This window comes from Rhineura floridana, chromosome 2 (assembly GCF_030035675.1).
Source record: "Rhineura floridana isolate rRhiFlo1 chromosome 2, rRhiFlo1.hap2, whole genome shotgun sequence".
Classification (NCBI taxonomy): Eukaryota; Metazoa; Chordata; class Lepidosauria; order Squamata; family Rhineuridae; genus Rhineura; species Rhineura floridana.
Window position 1 is genome coordinate 62,850,669 of NC_084481.1, and position 6,000 is coordinate 62,856,668.

General features: G+C 40.2%; 1 long non-coding RNA gene across 3 annotated transcripts in view; it reads left to right on the plus strand.

Annotated features, from left to right (window-relative positions):
* The window catches only part of LOC133376530 (uncharacterized), a 28,421-nt gene extending 22,818 nt beyond the window's left edge, over positions 1–5,603 (plus strand). For all 3 annotated transcript variants that reach the window (XR_009760508.1, XR_009760507.1, XR_009760506.1), the window contains 2 exons: positions 3,340–3,439; positions 3,655–5,603. This is a non-coding gene — a long non-coding RNA (uncharacterized LOC133376530). The remainder of the gene's footprint in view (positions 1–3,339; positions 3,440–3,654) is intronic.
* Positions 5,604–6,000: the final 397 nt, after the last annotated feature.

Consider the following 6,000-nt stretch of genomic DNA (forward strand, 5'->3'; position numbering starts at 1 on the left):
CTTTCCAGTTATTAATTAAAGGTCTGAGTGTGGCTTTTAAGCCATGGCTCACACGGGGGGGGGGGGCAGGCTGCAACAGAAACACCAAAAGGAAAATAGTAACTGACTTATCCAGAATCCTTCTGCAAGGAGCAATTCAGCCTGTGTGAAGGCAGCTTTGCTGCCAGTTGAAGGGAAAGAATGAAGACAGGGTCTCTCAAACTTGCAACAGAATAGATCAAAAGTAAAATTGTCCAGCTCTCCTCCTTAGCTAAGATTTAAAAAGACATGATAGGCATGCTTAATTGTGGCTATTGCGAGTGAAGACAGACATAATATAAAAAGAGGACATATAGCACTTTCTTCTGCCATACCAACCTCGACCCTGGGTTTGTCATCTGAGGTCCTCCTTGATGTGGCCCCTCCAAAGGAGGTATGGAGGATGGAAACATGAGAGCAGACCTTTCCAGTGGTGGCTCCCCACTTGTGGAATGCTGTCCCCAGAGATATGCCTGGCAGCATTATTATCTATTTTTAGGTGCCAGGCAAAAACGTTTCCCTCACCATACACACTTTTAGGCCTTAATTTGGAAGGTACTAGGTATATTTTCAGCCTCTTTCTTGCTTATCTTTTAGTGGGGTGGGTTGAGTTAGATCTATCTTTTTATATACATTATATGAATGTGTTTTTAAGGGTAGAATTGAACTAAACAGTTTCATTATAGCAAGGAGTTTTAGCTGTGCAATGGAACTTTCCTGCCCTCTTATCTCTTCAAATGCCCCTGCACACTCCTTAAATCTGTTCTGGGTTTACCCCAATCCTCCAGAGCAGATTTATGGGGCATATTTGGGGTGCCCACGGAGAGAAGAGGGCAGGAAAGTTCCATTGCACAGCTAAAACTCCTCTCAGTTGCAGAATGTTTCATTGGATAGTGCCCTAGGTTTTCATTTTATTTTGGTTTTTATACTTGTCTTTAATATTTGTATCATTCTGTAAATTGCTTTGGTACTACTACCACTGCTGCTGCTGCTGCTGCTGCTTCTGCTGCTACTACTACTACTACTACTACTAATAATAATGCAACCACACTTTTGCAATGGAATTGATAGGATGATACATCAACTATGCTGGTTTGATGCGTACTGAATTTAACATGTTGGTTTGAACTAACCAGTCAATTGGCTGTGCATTTTTACTTTACTTAAGGTGAGCCATTTTAATTGGAAACACTCAGTGGTTTGCACAATAGGGTAATCCAAACTATGGTTTACTATGATGGTGTGCACATGCAAGCTCATGGAGAGGTTATTGCAGCCACTTTGCTCTTCCCCAGACTTTTTCATTCTTGTGCTGCACTGATTTCTGCCAAGGTTTGGCTTGGTGTGTCATCCGAACCAGGGCTTGTGGTTAAGCTCTCTCCTCACTAACCACAAGTTGTAGCTAAGGTTTGTTCTTGACTTAGCTCAGTGCGGTATAGGAGAGAAAATGACCAGAACAGCTATAAGCTCATCTCCAGAAGCCCACAGGTTAGTATGGTCCGGGTAAGCCATAGTTTGACTTACTATGTCATGTGAACCAGGGTACTGTGATGAACTCAAAGTGCCTGAAGAAAAGTTGATATGTCAGTTGTATAAACCTGCATTAGAATGTACAGAATATTATCTGTTAATTTTAACCTCCACACATGCAGCTTTAGGATGTTTGACCTCTTCTTACATTGAAGTTTATTTCCAAAAGATGAGAAGTTAATTTTTTTTCAGCTTCAACAGTCATCTCAAAATGTCCTAGTTCACTGTAAAGGCATCCAACAAACAGCAGGGCAGAGGGGAAATATACAGTTCTGCAACCATTATATCATATCATGTACTGTTTCCTGTCAACTGTTCCTGTCAGAAAGAGCTAATAATAATGGGCATTCTCTCTCTCCTGCCTCCACCATTGAACAAAAGTAGAAATCAGACTGAAAGTTATGTTTGCATTTGATTTCTTTTGTAAATGTAGTTATAAAAAGTGAACTAAAGAGGGCAGGAGATACTCTTTGGAAGAAAGTGCAAGTGGCTGAATGGTCAGACTCTATGAGGAAACAATAATATACATTGCAATATATGATAAAGTGATTTATTTTCAATAAAAATCTGTAAAACTGTTTTAGTTACTTTGACATCTTGATTAACTGAGTTTCAGAGATATCTCTGTGTGTTGAACCTTCTTCATGCTGATTGTTTCTAATACTTTATTGCATCTGGCATTGAATATGTATGCATTTAAAAAAAACAGCATCTGCCCTACAGTAGTTTTACTGGATTTGTCAGGGACAAAATACATTAATTTTAGGCCTCAACCAGGCAACATTTCTGTGACAGTAAATGAAATCCAGGGTCCTTCACTCTTCATTTCCCACCTCACTATCTTATTCCTTAGGCATTATTAGATGGTGATATGGTCAGGAAGAAAATTCAATATCATTGAATTCCTAAAATAATAATAATACCCTACCAACAGCTCCACCCTAGAAAGTTATCTGTGGGATAAATATTCTGTTGCTTTGTGGATGAGTGAGGGAAAGACAGAGAGAAAAAGGCAGTGATGTTTACACTGAATTAGTATAGAATCTGCTCCCTTTCATATTCTGCCCTAAGAAGTGTAAAAAATGATGTAGGTTTGCATTTGTATCCTGGGGAGCTCTGTAATAACATTAATGTGATTTCTAACAGTGCTATCCATCAGTACAAATAAAATGGGTTTCTTTTTCCATCATCTTTTTGTTATACTAGTGCTTCACTTAAGCCTTTCACACAGTACTAGTTAATAAATAAACAAGGCCATCTCGAAAATCTCCTATCTCAGCACCAACTATGTATCTGTAAAATGGTTCTGATCAGCTCAGTACAGCTTTCACCTCACCCATCCTTCCTCCAAGAAATTCAGGGCCACTTCAGTGAGCTTATCCTTTTTATGAGAAATCTTGCAATAATGATGCCCAATCCACAGAGTTCTGCTCCTGCAGAGATTAGGTCAAAAATAAATGGGGCTTCAGTTGGAATAGTGCTTGGTGGGTCCCCTCTTTTTCATGCTTCTGTTCTCCACCATTACACATGTCTTGGTCACTACTGCAATGCAATGTGCTCTACGTGGGGCTGCCTTTGAAGACTGTTCGGAAACTACTATTGGTGTTGCATGCAGCTGCCAAGATTTAAAATGGAGCCGGCTGTGTACAGAGCATGTGGTATTACAAATCTTCCAGGGATCGGTGGTGGGCAGGACCAGAAACAAAAGAGGGCAAAGCAACAAATGTAAATTTTACCTTTGTATAGTAAGCTAATTTCTGCATATCCACACTTTCTCTATCTTCCATCCAGGCAACCAAGAGGCATTATTTGAGTTCAAGGACACTTTCCACTCAAGGAGGATATGAAGGCAAGGGTTGTGGCCTATGGAGAGAAGGTGTGGCTGAGAAAGGTATAGGGTTTTGGGAAAATTGCAAGAGTCAAAGAGAGAGGACTGGAGGCCACATTTGGCCCCCACCCCTGTGCCTATTAAAGTACAGGTGTTCCCGCACTTCTAGTGCAAGTCGTTTCCAACTCTTAGGGTGACGTCTTGCGACATTTACTAGGCAGACCGTATATATGGGGTGGGATTGCCAGTTCCTTCCCTGTCTTTTCTTTACCCCCCAGCATATGCCGGGTACTCATTTTACCAACCACGGATGGATGGAAGGCTGAGTGGACCTTGACCCCTTATACTGGAGATTTGACTTCCTCCTTCCGTTGGAATTGAACTACGGCTGTGAGCAGAGCTTCAGCTGCGTTACTGCCACTTACCACTCTGCGCCACGGAGGATCTTCCTGTGCCTATTAGAGCTGCTATATTTAGGGTTGTATCTTTAATTAGAGCTGTTAATAAGATATCTTAAGGAGATAAATGCTTAAGGAGATAGTGTTCAGGTGTGACATACAGGTTCATTTCACAGGTTGGGAAAAATGGACAAGATAGAGTACAGGACAACAAGTATCAAATTAGCCAAGTGATGTTTTGACAACAAGGATGAGACCATGTTAGAAACTGAGTGAGAAGCATATGGAAACATGCAGTGAGGATGTGAAAGTGCCACAATTCCCTGAGTGGTTTTACAATCAGTTCCTCTTCCCAGGGAACTCTGGGAATTGTTTCTCTCTGAGAGGAATAGGGATCTCCTAACAACTCTCAGCAACAAACTACAGTTCCCAAATTGCTTTGGGCTGGCCCTGGCCAAAACATTCATAACAGAGTGTTCTAAGCAGATTCCTTCCATGATGTAGGGATGTGCAGAACATCTGAGTTCTGCTCTTTTCCAGTTTATTTAGGAAAATCAGATACAGGAACTGCCTTAATTGCACGTGCTATGAGGCCTCCAATGTGGTCATCAGCCTTACACGATGCTAGATTTCATATCTCTGAAAGCCTCTAGGCATTGTGGCATGGCCTGAATTCCTTTTTGGGTTGGAAATTGTTGATGACTTGAAATCAATGACAGTGCTATAATTACAGCATTGCAATTAAAGCATAAGGATCACATCCAGGAGAACACTTCATGTCAGCCAGTACACCTTGAAACAATTATGGATGTGAAAGGCACCCAAATATCTGACACTATGGTACATTATGGTGTCAGATTACACACAAAATTATTCTGGTAAAGGATTACAAGTGGACAAAATTTCAAAACAGCTGCAGAAGATCAGGGCCAAGTGTCCTGCTGAGTCAGATGATAGCCATGGGGAAGAGCTAAGGGTGGTGAAACCACAAACCCTGACTAAGGGAAGCCCTGCTCTGCTCATATGCTTCCTTTTCTATGACCACATAAAGGCTGAAGATATATTGCTTAAATAAAAGAAGGAAATCATATTCCCAGGATGCCAGTTTCTTTGCCAGATTCCAGGTTCTGCTCCAGTGCAGCAACCCTGAAGATCCATTTGCCTTTCACTAATCTACTAGCTAGTTCCTAATAAGTGAAATTGTTTGTAAATGGTGCTGTTTACTATGACCTTTATAGTTAATCACTGTCCTAGGAGTTTCGATTTGATTTTCCACTTTTTTTGCATTAATCAAGAATATACACTAGCAGCTAAAGTTTCTGGTTTCCTATCAGTGGGAAGCACTTGGAGCATAAGTGGTGTTTAGAAAACATATAGATATGTGATATTTAATTTAATGCATGTTTACCAAGGAGATTGAATTAAGCCAATATGTTGCCATTTATACAAGTCCAGTAACAAGCTTCTGGATATCTTTTTGGCTATGGCAGATGGAGCTCTATAACTGCATGAGATGTTTTTCTTGGCATTTCAGGTAACCGGAGATCTTCTTTGAATACACTGGCGACTCCTCTAGGTGACCTATATATTTAGCATTCATCTTGATTTGCTGCCATGTAGCTTACACAGAGGGCAGTCCATGTCCAGTCTTAAATAAGGAACCTAGGACAGCAAACACCAAAGTGATAAAACAAAATATTAACAAAATAAAATGACAAACACCTTTAAAGATTTAAAAACAGCTACAAACCTCTAAAAGCATGTAAAAGCATTAAGAATGTCTAAAAGCACATAAAATAGTAAAACACATTGAACATTTGTTTTGTTTTGGTTTGGTTGAGGTTATACAACACTTATTCATGCTGATTTCCTTATGTGGTATTTATATGTCTTCCCATAAATCGATTGTCCATGATCCACCACACAATTTTCACAGCTTTTTGCCATCACTTTGAGAAAATTCTGTATTTTTTTTAAGGTGAGTTTGTTGTGTGAGGATAACAGAGTGCTTTAAGCCTCTTTAAGTGGACAAACCTAAAATTCTCCTATAAGCTTGAATCCCTCCTGCAAACTACTAGCAGTATGGACATAACCTGGGTTGTACCAGCCAGTGGGTTATCCGTATTAGCAATGGAAGTCCAATTGTTATTGTTTAGTAATCATAAGAACAGAAGAATTTAAGAAGAGCCTGCTGAATCAGGCCAGTGGCTCATCTGATCCAGCATC